This window comes from Oncorhynchus clarkii, chromosome 4, assembly GCF_045791955.1.
Source record: "Oncorhynchus clarkii lewisi isolate Uvic-CL-2024 chromosome 4, UVic_Ocla_1.0, whole genome shotgun sequence".
Classification (NCBI taxonomy): Eukaryota; Metazoa; Chordata; class Actinopteri; order Salmoniformes; family Salmonidae; genus Oncorhynchus; species Oncorhynchus clarkii.
In genome coordinates, this window is record NC_092150.1 from 87,989,056 (window position 1) to 88,011,546 (window position 22,491).

General features: G+C 45.9%; 1 protein-coding gene across 1 annotated transcript in view; it reads left to right on the forward strand.

Annotated features, from left to right (window-relative positions):
- Nucleotides 1-2,436: 2,436 nt before the first annotated feature.
- LOC139407887 (synapse differentiation inducing 1-like) overlaps nucleotides 2,437-22,491 on the forward strand; it is an 81,499-nt gene continuing 61,444 nt past the window's right edge. The window contains exon 1 of the mRNA XM_071151762.1: nucleotides 2,437-2,547. The gene's annotated coding sequence lies outside the window, so the exon portion shown is untranslated. The remainder of the gene's footprint in view (nucleotides 2,548-22,491) is intronic.

Below are 22,491 nucleotides of genomic sequence, written 5' to 3' on the forward strand. Positions count from 1 at the left end.
AAATGAAGAAGAAATTCAAATCTGGGGTGAAAAAGAAACTCCTTGTTCAGAGATTTGAACTTGTTGTTTTGAAGAAGAAAAAGAAAGTTCCCTTTCGAGAATTGAGCCAAAACGATTGAGAAAAAACTGTAAAGTAGCAGGAAGAAGGACGCCTGTAGAAGCCTGAAAGGAAAAAGGCTCCTCTCTATAGGAGCTCTGTTTGTTAACCATCTCAGGCGCAGAAAACACACTGGGAGAATCCCTGGAAGTAGCCCGAGGAGAAGTCTATCCAGAAAGAAGGAAAGAAAGAAAGAGTCATGAAAGGAGAAGATGAGCTGGGTAAACAAGCAGACCAGGATTCAAATACATGTATATTTGAGTATTTGACACTTAAAATATATTTTTCTATGTATTTGGGTATTTTCAAATACACAGCCCAAAATAAGTACTTTCATTTGAGTATTTTAATGGTTATTTGGGAAGAAACTTTTTTTTTCGACCAAATTGTATTTAAGAGGATTTACAAATAACTATTTTAGAGAGACAGACAGATAGATATGAATACTTCATTTGAATGTATGTGAAAGTCATTGAGATATTATAAATAATATTTGAACCCAGGTCTATGTCTGCCTTTCATATTGACTTTACCAAACAAAACCTTTGAATAGTACATAATATCTGGGGATACATTGAAACGAATTTCAAACGAGAACAAACCTATGCGTTGTTTCTTTGAAATCCCAGCCACTAAAATACTAAGAGTTCTATTTCCGGAATGACCACCACAACCGTTTATGTCTACTCTCATATGTTTTAATGAAACTGGGTGGGTGAAATGAGGACATGTTAATACATTTTTTTTAGTCATCTAAAATGTGTTACGGTACCATTGACAAATCTTTACAATTCTATAATCTTTGCAACCCGGTTTCATTTATCTCTCCAAACCGCCACGAGCACGGACAGCAGCAGTGCGCGACGTTGAGAATGTCCATCCCACTAAAGCACGTTTCCGCCCACAGTTCTTTATGGAGTAAAGTCATACTGCATTTAAACATAATAAAGGACAGCTGTGATGGAAACAGGTCGTTTTGGTAAAATTGTATAAATGCCAGACAGACACTTTGTTTGTTGGACAGGGTGGGATCTTTTTTCGTGTCAGTAAAATTAATTATGAGAGAAATGTTGGTGGAAACGCATTTATACTCAAATGCAATTATATATCGTGTGGTCCTCCTACTACGACTCGGGAAATCATGCAGTTTATTAGGCTACATATCAAATAAGTTATTATGAACTTCACAGGGACCTTCCAATAAATATTGAGTGTCTTATTCTGGTGACATGACCAATTATGCTTGACTGCCGTTTGATAAATAAAAATAGTCTCGCTCTTTTCCATTATAATCTCAACATGTAGACGAGCCTACCTGTACAGCCTACCCACGCTGTTTCTGTTTAGCTGTTGGCTAGAGCGCACTTGCCAAGACCAGAATAGGCACCCATGCTTTATAGCTCAACAGTTTTTGTGACAAAACTATCAGTTAAATTCAATAAATGACGTTGAACTTTAGATTTGTATTAAGTACATGCACATTTAAGCGAAAAAGTACATTTTGTGTGCCCTACGTCATCACGCAAATCCGTTTGGTATAAACACCGCTGGTGGGAAAATGCGCATTCTTTCTTTATGCGGATGTAGAATAATTCGCATGAAAATCTGTCTCCAATTGAATGGCAACCTCGCTACCTTTCAAACATGTTTTTTTGCCGCTCACTGTACAAGGTTGTAGGTTGCAACACGAGTCACATTTGACTCCAGAAATAAAACCTGTGCTGTGGGTTCCTTCCCTCGTTCTAACGATAACCGCCACGGGAGAAGAATCTTCTTCACTTAACGAAGGTGTTGGCAGGTTGCAGTTGTAACCTGCTATACCAGACTCGCAATAACCTCTCCGGGGTGTACTGGCTGAACATGTGTGGATGCCGGGCGAACACCCACATACAGTGCAGACAGTGGGAGAATGCTGTTGCAATAAGGCTTGGTGGAACTTGTACTGCACTTCACAGCAGAACAATAAACACATTAATCTGAAGAGACACCTGTCTGATGGGATTTCACTGAAGAGTTCGCAAACTGGACTGTCTAATTTGGAAAAAGAAAGACAACAATGCATACAGTATTTTGGGGTGAATATAAATAAAATAAATAAACATCCTCTGAAATTGTCTTTCTGAACATAAAAAAAGTACTTTAGTTTGTAAAGGCAACCCTGCCGATCAGAACAGAGAAGTAGAGAATCGTGTCGAACTAAAAAACTAAATCCAAGTGGTTTGGTGCACATTTCTTCTTATTTCATATCAACCACCACGTCGTGTCTCTCATTGGAGAGATCGCAGTGAAATAACGGACTCCTTAACGGACGCGATCACATCAGATGAATCCTTTTCAAAGAGAAGGACTAGGCTATCACTGAGCTCACATCAACCCACAATAATGCCTACAGAAACACAAGCAAGTGGCTGTACATGTCAAACTACGTTTGGATTGTCAGGAATTCGCAGGTAAGGTATTGTATTTTAGATATTATTTTACCATGTGAACAAGTCAGTTCTTTACGCATACAACAACATTGCATGGGATTTTTGTGTTCACAGTCACAGCCTGCAGTAAATACAACATGTCTTAGCGCGGAGTGAACTGAGTGCTTTTTGATTTATGAGAACATTTATCAACTGCCTAAATGTACATAATCAACTCAAATCGACATTTAAGACTATAGTTTATGTTCAATTTTCGGATTTTACTGTTGCTTTTTTAGGTAAACCAATTGACAGCACACGCATTGCACATAGGCTATGATGTGCCTGTGTGTTGGTGGCGGAACGGCTCTGATAAAGATATTGGTTTACAGGATGCTCCCGCGCGCTTTGTCTCCGTGCTTTTTCAAGTCTACATGCTGCCAAGTGTTGTGCAATTGTCTACCCCATCAGTGCATTGTAATGTATTGTATTACTGCATTAGATAAGGACCGTTTAATTACTTTGGTTTATAGGATTGTGAAACACAGAGTTACTTTGGAATGTGTTTAGTCGTCTCAGGTGGTTTGAGAGGTGAGTGACAAACTCATGTCTACACAACATTCATCTTCATAAGCCCACACATGGATACCTGAAATAGAAACGGGTGTGCACATATGCCACTCTCTAATTGTTTTACACTGTGTCAGGAAATGCAGCTCTGTCACAGGTTCTGCTGTGGTGCAGTGGTTGCACAGCCTTTCCTCTACAGGGAGCCAGGTTTTCCTGTGTCTACCCTTCTCAATGGCAAGGCTGTGCTCACTGAGCCTGTACTTTGTGAAGGTTTTTCTAAGGTTTTTATCAGTAACCGTGGTCAAATAGTTAGCCATGGTGTACTGTTGATTTAGGGCCAGATAGCACTGCTTTTAGCTTTGTGTTTGTGTTTCAATACAAGGAATGTAGTTTTGTTTTGACTGTGTTTGAATTTTATTTATTCTGATTGATTGGATGTTCTGGTCCTGAGGCTTCAGTGTGTTACTAGAACAGGTTTGTGAACTCAGCCCCAGGACCAGCCTGATGAGGGGACTGGGGCTTCAGCATGTTAGTAGAACAAGTTTGTGAACTCAGCCCCAGGACCAGCCTGATGAGGGGACTGAGGCTTCAGTGTGTTACTAGAACAGGTTTGTGAACTCCGCCCCAGGACCAGCTGGATGAGGGTCCTGAGGCTTCAGTGTGTTAGTAGAACAGGTTTGTGAACTCAGCCCCAGGACCAGCTGGATGAGGGTCCTGAGGCTTCAGTGTGTTACTAGAACAGGTTTGTGAACTCCGCCCCAGGACCAGCTGGATGAGGGTCCTGAGGCTTCAGTGTGTTAGTAGAACAGGTTTGTGAACTCAGCCCCAGGATCAGCTGGATGAGGGTCCTGAAGCTTCAGTGTGTTAGTAGAACATGTTTGTGAACTCAGCCCCAGGACCAGCTGGATGAGGGGACTGAGGCTTCAGTGTGTTAGTAGAACAGGTTTGTGAACTCAGCCCTGGGACGAGCTAGATGAGGGTCCTGAGGCATCAGTGTATTAGTTGAACAGGTTAGTGAACTCAGAGCCAGGACCAGCTGGATGAGGGGACTGAGGCTTCAGTGTGTTAGTAGAACAGGTTTGTGAACTCAGCCCTGGGACGAGCTAGATGAGGGTCCTGAGGCATCAGTGTATTAGTTGAACAGGTTAGTGAACTCAGAGCCAGGACCAGCTGGATGACGGGACTGAGGCTTCAGTGTGTTAGTAGAACAGGTTTGTGAACTCAGCCCCAGGACCAGCTGGATGAAGTGACTCTTCTTTGCTCAGTTCTTGGTATTGAATTTCTTGGTAATTATATTAGAGGGATGTCACTGTATTTTAGATGTTTCCAAAACTGAATTGCTCATTGAGTTTTTGTTATTAGTGGATGTTGGCTTAATTCTGCCCTGCATGCATTGTTTGTAGTTTTCCTCTGGACATGTAGAAGAATCTTCCAGAACTCTGCATGCAGGGTTTCAATGGAGTGTTTGTCCCATTTGATGAAATCTTGTTTTGCAAGTGGACCCCACACCTCGCTGCCATCAAGTTCAATGACATATTCAATTAGTTTTAGCCTAATTGTAATAGATATTTCAATTTGAATTTGTTTTTTAATGGTGTAGAATGCTGTCACACACGCACGCACGCACGCACACACACACACACACACACACACACACACACACACACACACACACACACACACACACACACACACACACACACACACACACACACATGCTTCTACACCTGCATTGCTTGCTGTTTGGGGTTTTAGGCTGGGTTTCTGTACAGCACTTTGAGATATCAGCTGATGTATGAAGGACTATATAAATAAATTTGATTTGATTTGACACACAACACTGAAATACATTCCTCCTCTCTGGGCTAATAACAGAGAATGGAAGGATAACAGCACTACTATACAGAAACATCCATCTTCTCTCAGAGTTGTGTGTGTGTGTGTGCGTGTGTGTGTGTGTGTGTGTGTGTGTGTGTGTGTGTGTGTGTGCGCGAGCGTGCGTGCATGTGTGTGTGTGCGCGCGTGCGTGTGTGTTAAAAGGAACAGCAGCAGTCAACAACAGAAACATCCATCCCAGAGATAGCAGGGAGGTTTTCTCAGTCTAAAACAGAGCTGAATATCCAAATAATTCCCACCCAGAAGGATTTAGTTATAAAATAGTTTTTCTAACAGTATAGAGGAGGAAATGTCTCAGAACATACGTATCCAACTCATTTAACTCATTAAGATGTAGGATCTTAATTTGATCACTCTTTTTTTTGCGGCGAATTTTTGCTGCACAGCAGGAAATACAAACTTGTAGTGTATCCAAGGTAAAAAAAGGTTTCTAAAGTTTGTAATTTCCACTTTAAAATGTCAGACTTGATTTACCCTAATGAAAAATCCTTGGAATTTTTTTTTCCGCATAATAGTTCCTATCTCCTGTTGCCGAAGGATTACTGTGCATTTGGAAAGTATTCAGACCCATTTACTTTTTCCACATTTCTGTCTTACGTTACAGCCTTAGTCTAACAGTGATTAAAGGACCAAGGCCCTTCTCCCCTGATTGCTCAGTTTGGCTGGGTGGCCAGATCTAGGAACAGTCTAGGTGGTTCCAAACTTCTTCCATTTAATATTGATGGAGGCCACCGTGTTCTTGGGGTCCTTCAATGCTGCACTATTTTTGGGGTTTTCTTTCCTAGGTCTGTGCCTCAACACAATCCTGTCTCGACGCTCTACGGGCAATTCATTTAACCTCATAGCTTTATTTTTGCTCTGAGATGCACTGTCAACTGTGGGACCTTATATAGACAGGTGTGTGCCTTTCCAAATCATGTCCGATCAATTGAAATGACCACAAGTTGTAGAAACATCTCAAGGATGATCAGTGGAAACAGGATGCATCTGAACTAAATGTTGAGTCTCATAGCGAAGGTACTGCATACTTATGTTAATAAGGTTTTTCTGTTTTTTATTTGTAAAACATTTGCAAAAAATTCTAAAAACCTGTTTTTGTTTTGTAATTATTTGATATTGTGTTTAGATTGTTGATGGAAAACAAATATTTCATCTAAGGCTGTAACGTAACAACATGTGGAAAAAGAGACAGGGTTTAAGTATATTCCAAATGAACTTTATTTGCCCTCCTTTAGCAAACTGTCTCAAATTCAGATCCTACATCTTTAGGGAATAAAGTGTCGTTTTGGCGTATGCCTGGAGTCAGACATTTCAGAGGGTGTAGTGTTGATCTGGATAATGGACTCTTCTCCCTGTCTTTCAGAGGGTGTAGTGTTGATCTGGATAATGGACTCTTCTCCCTGTCTTTCAGAGGGTGTAGTGTTGATCTGGATAATGGACTCTTCTCCCTCTTTCAGAGGGTGTAGTGTTGATCTGGATAATGGAGTCTCTTCTCCCTGTCTTTCAGAGGGTGTAGTGTTGATCTGGATAATGGAGTCTCTTCTCCCTGTCTTTCAGAGGGTGTAGTGTTGATCTGGATAATGGACTCTTCTCCCTGTCTTTCAGAGGGTGTAGTGTTGATCTGGATAATGGACTCTTCTCCCTCTTTCAGAGGGTGTAGTGTTGATCTGGATAATGGAGTCTCTTCTCCCTGTCTTTCAGAGGGTGTAGTGTTGATCTGGATAATGGAGTCTCTTCTCCCTGTCTTTCAGAGGATGTAGTGTTGATCTGGATAATGGAGTCTCTTCTCCCTGTCTTTCAGACAGTGTAGTGTTGATCTGGATAATGGAGTCTCTTCTCCCTGTTATCACCAGGGGAACTGTAATCAATGGCCAATGAAAGCATGTCCACACATACTGGGCACTCTGCAACAGCCCTGGAACAACCTTGTGGCTACACACATGCAGAGGGATGGAGAAACACACACACACACACTCCTCCCCTTTAAATCATTCACACGTGTGTGTGTGACGCATTGCCGTGTGTGTGTATGAGACACATGCCTGTGTGTGTGTGTGTGTGTGTGTGTGTGTGTGTGTGTGTGTGTGTGTGTGTGTGTGTGTGTGTGTGTGTGTGTGTGTGTGTGTGTGTGTGTGTGTGTGTGTGTGTGTGCTGTACAGGAAGATGAGAGAGCAAGGCTATCAGTGATGATGGCTCCTGATAACATCATTAGAAAAGGATTCAATTCTAGTGGATTATGTCTCTGTGTTGGCAGTGTTTCCTTTGATGACCATAGTAGTTCCTAAAAGGATCCATCTACATGTTACCAATTCCATTATCCACAACTGAGTGTGTTAAGAGATTGGATCATACTGTAGGACTACAGCAGTCTTCAACCTTATCATTCCTTAGACCCCAGCAAAAAAAATCTGCATTTTCATTTATCTGAATGTCCAGCTCTTATATTTAGGCCCAAGATGAAGTGGTTTATCGTTTTATTTTCAGGACAACCCAGGGATACAAGTGAAACACAAAACAATTTGACATAAAACAGGTACATTCATGAGCTTTATTGACAAAACGTCAATAAATAAAAGGTCAGCCAAAAATAAAAGCAGAATGAAAATGAATGTATATGAATGTATATGAATGCTGTAAGAGCAGAAAGGAAAATCCAACAAGTCAGCTGTCACTGCAGCTATGTGATTATACTTGATTACTGTAAAACCCACTCATACACAGTGCTGTCTATTACTGTAAAACCCATTCATACTCAGTGCTGTATATTACTGTAAAACCCATTCATACACAGTGCTGTCTATTACTGTAAAACCCACTCATACACAATGCTGTCTATTACTGTAAAACCCATTCATACACAGTGCTGTCTATTACTGTAAAACCCATTCATACACAGTGCTGTCTATTACTGTAAAACCCATTCATACACAGTGCTGTCTATTACTGTAAAACCCATTCATACTCAGTGATATGTCTATTACTGTAAAACCCATTCATACTCAGTGATATGTCTATTACGGTAAAACCCATTCATACTCAGTGATATGTTTATTACTGTAAAACCCATTCATACTCAGTGCTATCTATTACTGTAAAACCCATTCATACTCGGTGATATGTCTATTACTGTAAAACCCATTCATACTCAGTGCTGTCTATTACTGTAAAACCCATTCATACTCAGTGCTGTCTATTACTGTAAAACCCATTCATACTCAGTGCTGTCTATTACTGTAAAACCCATTCATACACAGTGATGTCTATTACTGTGAAACCCATTCATACTCAGTGCTGTCTATTACTGTAAAACCCATTCATACTCAGTGATACGTTTATTACTGTAAAACCCATTCATACTCAGTGCTGTCTGTTACAAATCTAGACATCTACATCAGCTTGCGTGTGTGTGCGTGTGTGTGTGTGTGTCTGTTACAGATCTAGTCATCTACATCAGCTTGCGTGTGTGTGTGTGTGTGTGTGCGTGTGTTACAGATCTAGCCATCTACATCATCTTTATCTCCATGCTATTACCTCCCAGCGATGTGTGTAGAATCAGTTTGGGACAGCACAACAGCCTAAAACCCATACGCTTTATCATGGAGCCAGACAGGCAGGACCTGGAAACTGAGGTTTATGGGTTAGGCACACATGAATGGAGTGGAGTTGTGTGAAGGGAGGCTGGCTGATGGATGGATGGATGAAGCTGAGTTGGGTGAAGGGTGCGGCGCACTACATAGGAAATAGGGTGCCAATTGGGACGTAGATTAGTCTACCAGCGGCTTCCAGACAAGACCACAAGCTTGGTGATGTGCCAGCCAGTTGGATTTTCTATTTAGGAACAGATTGGAATGGAAGAGTGAGTTAGTCATGATCATTCATTGATGTTCAATATGTGCAGAATAGCATTCAGCGTCATCACTGTCTGAAAGGGGAACCACGATGATGAGGCGGAAGAGCTTTAACTTATTCAGACCAGCTTCTTCTGTCTCTTGGTTGGGTCGAACTGGTACTCCTCCCATTGGAGAACCCTTTTTGGTTCCAGGTAGAACCCTTTTTGTTTCCATATAGATCGCTCTGTGGAAAGGGTTCTACATGGAACCAAAAGGGTTCTAACTTGAACAAAAAAGGGTTCTTCAAAGGGTTCACCTATGAGGACAGCCCGAATAACTCCTTTAGGTTCTAGATAGCGCCTTTGTTTTTTAAGGTAGTTGTAATGCTCCGGGTGTCGTGGGTGTGGAGTCAAATGCAGGAGACAGAGAGTTCAATGCTGCGCGTCTTTTAATCGCACCAATGCACCACAGGGTGCTCACAAAAACGTTACGTTCCCAAAACACAGGGAATCAAAATGTACAATGGGAAACAATCCCGACCGGACACTAACACGTGCCTATACCACAGAGCCGAAGGTTACATAGAAATAATCCCGCACAACAACCAGGCGGGCCGGCTGTCTAATAAAGACAAACTAATTAAACATCCACAGGTGCTACCACTCAACATACAAGGAGGGGAAGGAAAAACAATCAGTGGCAGCTAATAGGCCGGTGACGACGACCGCCGAGCGCCACCTGCCCGGGAAAAGGAAACACCCTCGGTCGGACTCGTGACAGTACCCCCCCCTTGACGCGCGGCTCCCGCAGCGCGCCGACACCGGCCTCGAGGTCGCCCCGGAGGACGAGGCGCAGGGCGATCCGGATGGAGGCGATGGAAATCCCTCAACATGGAGGGATCCAAGATGTCCCCCACCGGTACCCAGCACCTCTCCTCCGGACCGTACCCCTCCCAGTCCACGAGGTACTGCAGGCCCCTCACCCGGCGTCTTGAGTCCAGAATGGCCCGGATCGTGTACGCCGGGGACCCCTCGATGTCCAGCGGGGGGGGGGGGGGGGACCTCCGGTACCTCACTGTCCTGCAGGGGACCAGCTACCACCGGCCTGAGGAGAGACACATGAAACGAGGGGTTAATACGATAATAGGAAGGGAGTTGTAATCGATAACACACCTCGTTTATCCTCCTCAGGACTTTAAAGGGCCCTACACACTGCGGACCCAGCTTCCGGCAGGGCAAGCGGAGAGGTAGGTTTCGGGTCGAGAGCCAGACCCTGTCCCCCGGTACAAACACGGGGGCCTCACTGCGGTGGCGGTCAGCACTCCTCTTCTGCCGTCCACTCGCTTTTCGTAGAGATTCCTGGACGGCCCTCCAGGTCTCCTTGGAGCGCTGTACCCATTCCTCCACCGCAGGAGCCTCGGTCTGGCTCGGATGCCATGGTGCCAGGACCGGCTGGTACCCCAACACACACTGAAAAGGGGACACGTTAGTAGAGGAGTGGCGTAGTGAGTTCTGAGCCATTTCAGCCCAGGGAATGTATCGTGCCCACTCCCCTGGCCGATCCTGGCAATACGACCGCAGAAACCTACTCACCTCCTGGTTCACTCTCTCCACCAACCCATTACTCTCGGGGTGATAACCGGAGGTCAGGCTGACAGAGACCCCCAAACGTTCCATGAACGCTCTCCATACCCGGGACGTGAATTGGGGGCCCCGATCAGAAACGATGTCCTCCGGCACCCCGTAGTGCCGGAAGACATGGGTGAATAACGCCTCCGCAGTCTGTAGGGCTGTAGGGATACCGGGCAATGGGAGGAGACGGCAGGACTCGAGAACCGATCCACAATCACCAGAACCGTGGTGTTCCCCTGAGACGGCGGGAGATCGGTTAGGAAATCTATGGACAGATGTGACCATGGCCGCTGTGGAACAGGGAGGGGTTGTAGCTTCCCTCTAGGAAGGTGCCTAGGAGCCTTACTCTGAGCGCACACTGAACAGGAGGAGACATAACCCTTAACGTCCTTAGCCAACGTAGGCCACCAATACCTCCCCTGAAGGCTCCCCACTGTCCTCGTCACCCCAGGGTGACCCGAGGAGGGTAGGACGTGAGCCCACCGAATCAGTTTGTCCCGAACACCAAGCGGCACGTACCTTCGCCCCGCTGGACACTGAGGAGGCGCGGGTTCAGCCCGTAACGCCCGCTCGATGTCCGAGTCCACCTCCCATACCACTGGGGCTACCAGCTTCGAGGCGGGAAGGATGGGAGTAGGTTCGGTGGAACCATCCTCCGTGTCATAAAGGCGGGACAGTGCGTCAGCCTTCACGTTCTGGGAGCCCGGTCTATAAGACAAAGTAAATCGGAACCAGGTGAAGAACATGGCCCACCTTGCCTGACGTGGGTTAAGTCTCCTAGCTGCCCGAATATACTCCAGATTCTGGTGGTCGGTCCAGATGAGAAAGGGGTGTTTAGCCCCCTCAAGCCAGTGTCTCCACACCTTCAGAGCTCTAACCACCGCTAGCAACTCCCGGTCCCCCACATCATAGTTACGCTCCGCTGGGCTGAGCTTCCTTGAGAAGAAAGCGCAGGGGCGGAGTTTTGGTGGCGTACCCAAGCGCTGTGAGAGCACGGCACCCACCCCAGCCTCGGACGCGTCCACCTCCACTATGAATGCTAGAGAGGGGTCCGGATGCGCCAACACGGGCGCATCAGTAAACAGCGCCTTCAACTTGTTGAATGCTCCGTCCGCCTCTGCTGACCACTGCAAACGCACCGGGCCCCCCTTCAGCAGTGAGGTGATGGGAGCCGCTACCTGGCCAAAACCCCGGATAAACCTCCGGTAGTAGTTGGCAAAACCCAGAAACCGCTGCACCTCCTTTACCGTGGTCGGAGTCGGCCAATTACGCACGGCCCTAATGCGGTCACCCTCCATCACTACCCCCGAGGTGGAAATGCGATATCCCAGAAAAGAGACGGCTCGTTTAGAGAACACGCATTTCTCAGCCTTGACGTATAGGTCATGCTCCAGCAGTCTACCAAGCACCTTGCGCACCAGAGACACATGCGCGGTGTGAGTGGCCGAGTAGATCAGAATGTCATCGATATAAACCACCACTCCCTGCCCGCACAGGTCCCTGAGAATCTCGTCTACAAAGGATTGGAAAACGGCTGGAGCATTCTTTAACCCATACGGCATGACGAGGTACTCATAGTAGCCTGATGTAGTACTAAATGCGGTCTTCCACTCGTCTCCCTTCCGAATACGCACCAAACTATACGCGCTCCTGAGATCCAGTTTTGTGAAGAACTGCGCTCCGTGGAACGATTCCACCGCCGTAGCGATGAGAGGTAGAGGGTAACTATACCCCACTGTGATGGCATTTAAACCTCTATAATCGGTACACGGACGCAAGCCTCCCTCCTTTTTCCTCACAAAAAAGAAACTTGAGGAGACGGGTGAAATGGAGGACCGAATGTACCCCTGTCCCAGCGCCTCCGTGACATATGTCTCCATTGCCAACGTCTCCTCCTGGGACAGCGGGTACACGTGACTCTTGGGAAGCGCAGCGTCTACCTGGAGATCTATCGTACAATCCCTTCCCGGTCGATAAGGTGGTAATTTAGTCGCTTTCACTTTACTGAAAGCGATTGCCAAATCGGCATACTCGGGGGGAATGCACACCGTGGAACCCTGGTCTGGACTCTCCACCGACGTGGCACCGATGGAAACTCCCAAACACCTTCCAGAACACTCCTCTGACCACCCCTGGAGAACCCCCTGTCTCCACGAAATTTTAGGATTGTGCCGGGCCAGCCAGGGAGTCCCCAGCACCACTGGAAACGCAGGCGAATCAATAATAAAGAAACTGATACGCTCCCTATGATTCCCCTGCGTCACCATGTCCAGTGGGACCGTGGTCTCCCTGACCATCCCTGACCCTAATGGCCGGCTATCTAGGGAGTGCACAGGGAAAGGAGAATCTATCGGCACCAGCGGAACCCCTAACTTAAGGGCGAGTCCGCGATCCATAAAGTTCCCAGCTGCGCCTGAATCGACTAGCGCCCTATGCTGGGAAGAGGGAAAAAAGCGAAGGAAAAAAGTTAAGACAAACATGTGGCCAACAGGGGGTTCTGGGTGAGTTTGATGCTGACTCACCTGGGGTGACCAAGAAGCTTTCCGCCTGCCATCTCTACTCCCAGACGGACCCCCCCAGCACCGATCAGACGTGTGTCCTCTCCGACCACAGTTGGTGCAGGGAAGGCCTCCTCCTCCGGTACCCCTCGGCGCAGCCCCTCCCAACTCCATCGGAATGGGAGCGGAGGGGCTGGGTGGTGGAACGCACAGGACCCTCTCTGAACGCCCGCGGGCAGCCAGCAGATTATCCAGTCGAATGGACATGTCAATCAGCTGATCCAGTGACAGAGTGGTGTCCCGACACGCTAACTCCCGGCGGACGTCCTCTCGGAGACTACACCTGTAGTGGTCCATGAGGGCCCTGTCGTTCCACCCAGATCCGGCTGCCAAGGTCCGGAACTCCAGCGCGTAATCCTGGGCGCTCCTCCTCTCCTGCCTGAGGTGAAATAGTCGTTCTCCCGCCGCTCGGCCGTCTAGAGGGTGATCAAACACGGCACGGAAGCGGCGGGAAAACTCTGGGTAGTGCTCCCGCGCTGAGTCTGGACCATTCCAGACCGCGTTCGCCCATTCCAGGGCACGACCCGTGAGGCAGGAGATGAGGACACTCACCCTCTCTGCTCCTGAGGGAGTGGGTCTGATGGTGGCCAGGTATAGCTCCAGCTGGAGCAGAAACCCCTGGCAACCCGCCACCGCTCCATCATAAGCCCTCGGTAGCGTCAGACGGAGGGTGCTGGAGTCGGGAGATGGGGAGTCCGGAACCGTGGGTGCCAAAGGTGGAGAGAGGAGCCCACTCCTCTCCCATCTGTCCATTCTCTCCATCACTTGATCCATCCCGGATCCGATCCGATGAAGGACGGTGGTGTGGTGGAGAACCCGTTCCTCCATCGATGGGAGAGGGTTGGCTGCTGCTCCTGCTGACTCCATTCAATTTGGGAGGTGCGGGATTCTGTAATGCTCCGGGTGTCGTGGGTGTGGAGTCAAATGCAGGAGACAGAGAGTTCAATGCTGCCCGTCTTTTAATCGCACCAACGCACCACAGGGTGCTCACAAAAAAGTTACGTTCCCAAAACACAGGGAATCAAAATGTACAATGGGAAACAATCCCGACCGGACACTAACACGTGCCTATACCACAGAGCCGAAGGTTACATAGAAATAATCCCGCACAACAACCAGGCGGGCCGGCTGTCTAATAAAGACAAACTAATTAAACATCCACAGGTGCTACCACTCAACATACAAGGAGGGGAAGGAAAAACAATCAGTGGCAGCTAATAGGCCGGTGACGACGACCGCCGAGCGCCACCTGCCCGGGAAAAGGAAACACCCTCGGTCGGACTCGTGACAGTAGTGTCAGTCAGACAGGAAGGAATGGGGAGTAACAACACCAGCAGAATCAGGAAGGAATGGGGAGTAACAACACCAGCGGAATCAGGAAGGAATGGGGAGTAACAACACCAGCAGAAACAGGAAGGAATGGGGAGTAACAACACCAGCAGGGCGAGACAAAGTTTATCCAACCAATTGTATCCAGTATCGAGGTGCATTGTCTGTGGCCAATTCTTGCCCTCCATGACGTGAGTGTGGAGCGGCATGTAGCGTAGCGCCAAACAGGAAGGAATGAGTTGAAACAACGGTGTCATTATGACGGCCAGCATGGCAACACAAAGCTAATCCAGCATGGACCCCTGAGGTGAGTGGCTGTTCATCCATGCCCCAGTGCTTCCTGGGACTACAGGCTTGCTGGTTTATTCATTGGGGGGGGGGACTATGTGGAAGCCAGTGGAGGCAAGAGGATGAAGAGTGAGTGGGTGGAAGGAGAGAGAAAATGAGAATGAGAAAGAAGCGAAAAAGAGAGGGAGAGAGGAGGGAGGGGAAGGAGTAGAGAGAGAGAGGTGGGAGAGAGAGAGGTGGGAGAGAGAGAGGTGGGAGAGAGAGAGGTAGGAGAGAGAGAGATGTAGGAGAGAGAGAGAGGTAGGAGAGAGAGAGAGAGAGGTAGGCAGGAGAGAGAGAGGTAGGGGAGAGAGAGAGAGGTAGGAAAGAGAGAGAGGTAGGAGAGAGAGAGGTGAGAGAGAGAGAGGTAGGGGAGAGAGAGAGAGGTAGGAGAGAGTGAGAGAGAGAGAGAGAGGTAGGAGAGAGAGAGAGAGGAAAGAGAGAGAGAGAGAGGCAGGAGAGAGAGAGGTAGGAGAGAGAGAGAGAGTGAGAGGTAGGAGAAAGAGAGAGGTAGGAGAGAGAGAGAGAGAAGTAGGAGAGAGAGAAGTAGGAGAGAGAGAGGTAGGAGAGAGAGAGGTAGGAAAGAGAGACAGGGGTAGGAGAGAGAGACGGGAAGGGGGGATTAATAGAGAACCACTTTGGACTGAAAACCTAAAGACTGACGTAACAATGAGGGATAGTGAGCTGTGTGGCCCCCTGATAGTGTTCCCAGGCTGTGGTGAATGAGGCATGGATAAAACGTCAGGGTTTAGAAGGTCACTGGATACATAATCAATCTTCTCTTTAGGTGGTCATCCCACGGTGACAGCCAGCCAAGCAGGCCAGACCTGCCCCAGATTCCTTTACTTATTCATCTAGTACTGAATGTCTATGGCAGATACATGGTAGTTTATGGGATACATGGTAGTTTATGGGATACATGTATAACATGGTAGTTATGGGATACATGGTAGTTTATGGGATACATGAATAACATGGTAGTTATGGGATACATGGTAGTTTATGGGATACTTGTATAACATGGTAGTTATGGGATACATGTATAACGTGGTAGTTATGGGATACATTTGTAACATGGTAGTTATGGGATACATGGTAGTTGTGGGATACATGCTAGTTGTGGGATACGTGTATAACGTGGTAGTTATGGGATACATTTGTAACATGGTAGTTATGGGATACATGGTAGTTGTGGGATACATGCTAGTTGTGGGATACATGCTAGTTGTGGGATACATGGTAGTTGTGGGATACATGGTAGTTATCGGATACATGGTAGTTATGGGATACATGGTAGTTATGGGATACATGGTAGTTATGGGATACATGGTAGTTGTGGGATACATGGTAGTTATGGGATACATGGTAGTTATGGGATACATGGTAGTTGTGGGATACATGGTAGTTGTGGGATACATGGTAGTTGTGGGATACATGGTAGTTGTGGGATACATGGTAGTTGTGGGATACATGGTAGTTATGGGATGCATGGTAGTTATGGGATACATGGTAGTTGTGGGATACATGGTAGTTGTGGGATACATGGTAGTTGTGGGATACATGGTAGTTATGGGATACATGGTAGTTGTGGGATACATGGTAGTTGTGGGATACATGGTAGTTATCGGATACATGGTAGTTATGCGATACATGGTAGTTATGGGATACATGGTAGTTATCGGATACATGGTAGTTATGCGATACATGGTAGTTATGGGATACATGGTAGTTATGGGATACATGGTAGTTGTGGGATACATGGTAGTTGTGGGATACATGGTAGTTGTGGGATACATGGTAGTTGTGGGATACATGGTAGTTATGGGAGACATGGTAGTTATGGGATACATACGATATGACGTTCTAATACTTTTCAGTCTATGTTTCTTTTCAGGGTTGGGGTTTATTTGAAGGTTACCACCCACCAGCATGGCATTGTTTATTCATCAGAAACACCTGCAAAGTTATTCCCTCTTCACAAGCCATGACTGAGCTGATCCTAACAGCTTTCGGCTGTAGTTGAGCCATGGAGCAAGTTAAAATACAATTTAAAATACAAGTTAAAATACAAGTTAAAATACAAATGAAAATACCGCGTGTATGTTTTTGCACCTCACATTTTTTACCAGAAAATTAACAATTCATTGGGTCTTTTGTAAATGTTCACTTATTTTTGATTTACTCTGTATAAAAAAAAAACCTGTAACATAAATGTTATATTTGCGTGATATTGATTACATTTTGCTACCCTGCTCCCACCGTCACCCAAAGATGAACGGGTTTAACCTCTACCAAGTCTTGCTTCACTGCTTTGATTGGTGCAGCTAGAAACCACAAGTGTCTATCCTGTAATGAACAGGCTCACGTGATATAACATTCAAGGAACCGGTTTATCTATACTGAACAAAAATACAGTACCCGTCAAAAGTTTGGACACACAACTACTCATTCAAAGGTTTTTCTTTATTTTTGGAGTTTTCTACATTGTAGAATAACAGTGAGGACATCAAAACTATGAAATAACACATATGGAATCATGTAGTAACCAAAATAGTGTTAAACACATTAACATATATTTTATATTTGAAATTCTTCAAATTAGCCACCATTTGCCTTGATGACAGCTTTGCACACTCTTTGCACACCTCAGATTTCCCACTTCCTGGTTGGATTTGTCTCAGGTATTTGCGTGCCATATGAGTTATATTATACTCACAGACATAATTCAAACAGTTTTAGAAACTTCAGAGTGTGTTCTATCCAATACTACTAATAATATGCATATATTAGCATCTGGGACAGAGTAGCAGGCAGTTTACTCTGGGCACCTTATTCATCCAAGCTACTCAATAATGCCCCCCAGTCACCAAGATTAATAGTGGTTTATTTGCAGCAATTCAAAACCATGTAGGCCTGATTCACGCGGTCTCTACTGAACAATTGATGTGTCTGTTACTTAGCATTTATTTGGGCTGCAATCTGAGGTCCCCTTAGTTTGAAGATGTAATCTGAAGACAGGTGTTTTCTCCATCTTTTTAGTTCTCATACTCTAATTCCACTGATTTCAAAACTTGATCTTCCCGAAAGTGGAGAGCAGCTCCACGACACAATGCATTATAAAAAAATCTGTGTTCGACAGGATTACCAATGTATCAGTATGGCTTCCATCCCTCTCCTCAACCCCAACCTGGGCTCGAACCAGGGACCCTCAGGACACATCAACAACTGCCTCCCACGAAGCATCGTTACCTATCGCTCCACAAAAGCAATGAGTAGGTGTGTACAAACTTTTGACTGGTACTGTATGTGTTTACATTCCTGTTAGTGAGCATTTCTCCTTTGCCAATTGACCAGAGTTGTAGCCAGAGAGAGTAATGATTATAGCTCTACCATAAGCCACCTCCAACATTATTTTAGAGAATTTAGCAGTACGTCCAAACAGCCTCACAACCACAGGCCACATGTAACTATGCTAGCCCAGGGTTTGCACAAACGAAGAATTTCTGCACAAACTGTCAGGAAGCGTCTCAGGGAAGCTCATCTGCGTGCTCATTGTTCCTCACCAGGGTCTTGGCCTGACTGCAGTTTTTAGCGTCGTAACCGACAATGGCCACTGGTACACTGGAGAAGTGTGCTCTTCATGGATGAATCCCAGTTTCAACTGTACCGGGCAGATGGCAGACAGAGTGTATGGCGTCGTGTGGGTGAGCGGTTTGCTGATGTCAACGTTGCAAACAGAGTACCCCGTGGGTAGCCATAAGCTACGGACAAAGAACAGAATTGCATTTTATTGATGGCAATTTGAATGCACAGAGATGCCGTGACAAGATCATTTGGTCCATGGTCGTGCCATTCATCCGCCGCCATCACCTCATGTTTCAGGATGATAATGCACGGCCTCATGTCGTAAAGATCTGTACACAATTCCTTGAAGCTGTATTCTTACCAGACATGTCACCCATTGAGCATGTTTGGGATGCTCTGGATGTACGTGTACGAATGGCATGTTCCATAACCCGCCACTATCCAGCAACTTTGCACCACCATTAGGAGAGGAGTGGGATAACATTCCACAGGTTACAATCAACAGCCTGATGAACTCTATGCGAAGGAGATGTGTCAAACTGCATGAGGTCAAAGGGGGTCACACCAGGTAGTTACTAGTTTTCTGATCCACGCCACTACTTTTTTTTTGAGTATCTGTGACCAAGAGATGCATATCTGTATTCCCAGTCATGTGAAATACATAGATTAGTGCCTAATTAATTTATTTCGATCTTTGAACCAAAGGTTGCCCTGTGACCATTATGATGTAGAAAAACGCATGTATTTTATGGAAGGTGCCAAAACTTTGGATATAACAATAGATGGCAATGTCAAAGTTTACTGGTTTTTGTCTGAGGCGAAGATTTCACTAAATGCTAATGAAATCCAGCTCCAGAACCAGAACCAGCCACCTTATGAATATGGTGTAGTTAAGGAAAACCCAGCAACAACAGATAACACTAGCTAGCTAGATAAGGTTAGCATGAAAGCTAGATAAGGTTAGCATGAAAGCTAGATAAGGTTAGCATGAAAGCTAGATAAGGTTAGCATGAAAGCTAGATAAGGTTAGCATGAAAGCTAGATAAGGTGAGCATGAAAGCTAGATAAGGTGAGCATGAAAGCTAGATAAGGTGAGCATGAAAGCTAGATAAGGTGAGCATGAAAGCTAGATAAGGTGAGCATGAAAGCTAGATAAGGTGAGCATGAAAGCTAGATAAGGTGAGCATGAAAGCTAGATAAGGTTAGCATGATAGCTAGATAAGGTTAGCATGAAAGCTAGATAAGGTTAGCATGTTAGCTAGATAAGGTTAGCAGTCTAGCGGTCTTAGGCCTAGTTAACTGGTATGTAACCTGAATGAAAGTGTGCAGGGAGACAGCAACCTTATCTTAGGTCCAGGGACAGCTCTGTCTTGACTCCTTTGGGAAACCAAGAGGATTAATATATTCAGATGGTGATGGAAACAAATAGATACAAAAAGAACAACAACGAACAGGCACGCCTAAACTAAAGATACAAAAACAAACGATCGGTCTCGTGGCCACCAAACCACTCAGCACCCTCAGGACTCGCAAGCCGCGACAACAACTGACGATCACCCTAATTGTCAGCACCATAATGTGCTTATCCACCAGGCTCAGCACCTGCTGGGGGTTGGAGTGTGGATGGAGTGTGGAAGGAGTGTGGAAGGAGTGTGGAAGGAGTGTGGAAGGAGTGTGGATGGAGTGTGGATGGAGTGTGGATGGAGTGTGGATGGAGTGTGGATGGAGTGTGGAAGGAGTGTGGAAGGAGTGTGGAAGGAGTGTGGATGGAGTGTGGATGGAGTGTGGAAGGAGTGTGGAAGGAGTGTGGAAGGAGTGTGGAAGGAGTGTGGAAGGAGTGTGGAAGGAGTGTGGAAGGAGTGTGCAAGTGTTTCATGGATAGTGTGTTTGTCTATGTCCTAACACTAACCTTCCCCAAGTTCCCCCATATCATGACAGTCATTATTCGGAGGTGGACCTTAAACAAGCATTTCTGCTCTAGGGCAGGAATGACCTATAAATAGGGGCAGCGTTGCCCTCTAGTGGGCACCTTTAATTAAGGAGACAGATTGGGGGTATGGTCCTGCGATAGACTAGCGTGCTGTCCAGGGGTGTACTGGTATGTCAAGTAAGTGATAGCATCCATCCATACATTCGTCCATTCATCATCCATTCATCATCCATTAATCCTTCCATTCACTATCCATTCGTCATCCATCATCCATTCATCATCCATTCATCATCCATTCATCATCCATCCACCATTCATCATCCATTCATCATCCATTAATCCATCCATTCACCATCCATTCGTTCACCATCCATTAGTTCACCATCCATTCACCATCCGTCCATTCATCCTTCCATTCACCATCCATCCATTCATCATCCATTCATCATCCATTAATCCATCCATTCACCATCCATTCGTTCACCATCCATTAGTTCGCCATCCATTCACCATCCATCCTTCCATTCACCATCCATCCATTCACCATCCATTCACCATCCATCCATTCACCATCCATTCATCCTTCCATTCACCATCCATCCATTCATCCATCCATTCACCATCCATTCATCCATCCATTCATCCTTCCATTCACCATCCATTCACCATCCATCCATTCACCATCCATTCATCCTTCCATTCACCATCCATTCATCCATCCATTCATCCTTCCATTCACCATCCATTCACCATCCATCCATTCATCCATCCATTCACCATCCATTCATCCATCCATTCATCCATCCATTCATCCATCCATTCACCATCCATTCATCCATCCATTCATCCTTCCATTCACCATCCATTCACCATCCATCCACTCACCATCCATTCACCATCCATCCATTCACCATCCATTCATCCATCCATTCATCCTTCCATTCACCATCCATCCATTCACCATCCATTCATCCATCCATTCATCCTTCCATTCACCATCCATCCATTCACCATCCATTCACCATCCATCCATTCACCATCCATCCATTCATCCATTCACCATCCATCCATTCACCATCCATCCATTCACCATCCATTCACCATCCATCCATTCACCATCCATTCATCCATCCATTCATCCTTCATCCATCCATCCTTCCATTCACCATCCATCCATTCACCATCCATTCACCATCCATTCATCCATCCATTCATCCTTCCATTCACCATCCATTCACCATCCATCCATTCACCATCCATCCATTCATCCATTCACCATCCATCCATTCACCATCCATCCATTCACCATCCATCCATTCATCTATTCACCATCCATTCACCATCCATTCACCATCCATCCATTCATCCATTCATCCTTCCATTCACCATCCATCCATTCATCACCCATTCATCATCCATTAATCCATCCATTCACATCCATTCGTTCACCATCCATTAGTTCGCCATCCATTCACCATCCATCCTTCCATTCACCATCCATCCATTCACCATCCATTCACCATCCATCCATTCACCATCCATTCATCCTTCCATTCACCATCCATTCATCCTTCCATTCACCATCCATTCACCATCCATCCATTCACCATCCATTCATCCATCCATTCATCCTTCCATTCACCATCCATCCATTCACCATCCATCCATTCATCCATTCACTATCCATCCATTCACCATCCATCCATTCACCATCCATTCATCATCCATTAATCCATCCATTCACATCCATTCGTTCACCATCCATTAGTTCGCCATCCATTCACCATCCATCCTTCCATTCACCATCCATCCATTCACCATCCATTCACCATCCATCCATTCACCATCCATTCATCCATTCCATTCACCATCCATTCATCCTTCCATTCACCATCCATTCACCATCCATCCATTCACCATCCATTCACCATCCATTCATCCTTCCATTAACCATCCATTCACCATCCATTAATCCATCCATTCATCCTTCCATTCACCATCCATTCACCATCCATCCATTCACCATCCATTCACCATCCATTCCATTCACCATCCATTCACCATCCATCCATTCACCATCCATTCATCCATCCATTCATCCTTCCATTCACCATCCATCCATTCACCATCCATTCACCATCCATCCATTCACACATTCACCATCCATCCATTCACCATCCATCCATTCACCATCCATCCATTCATCCATTCACCATCCATTCACCATCCATTCACCATCCATCCATCCATTCACCATCCATTCATCCATCCATTCATCCTTCCATTCACCATTCATTCACCATCCATTCATCCATCCATTCATCCTTCCA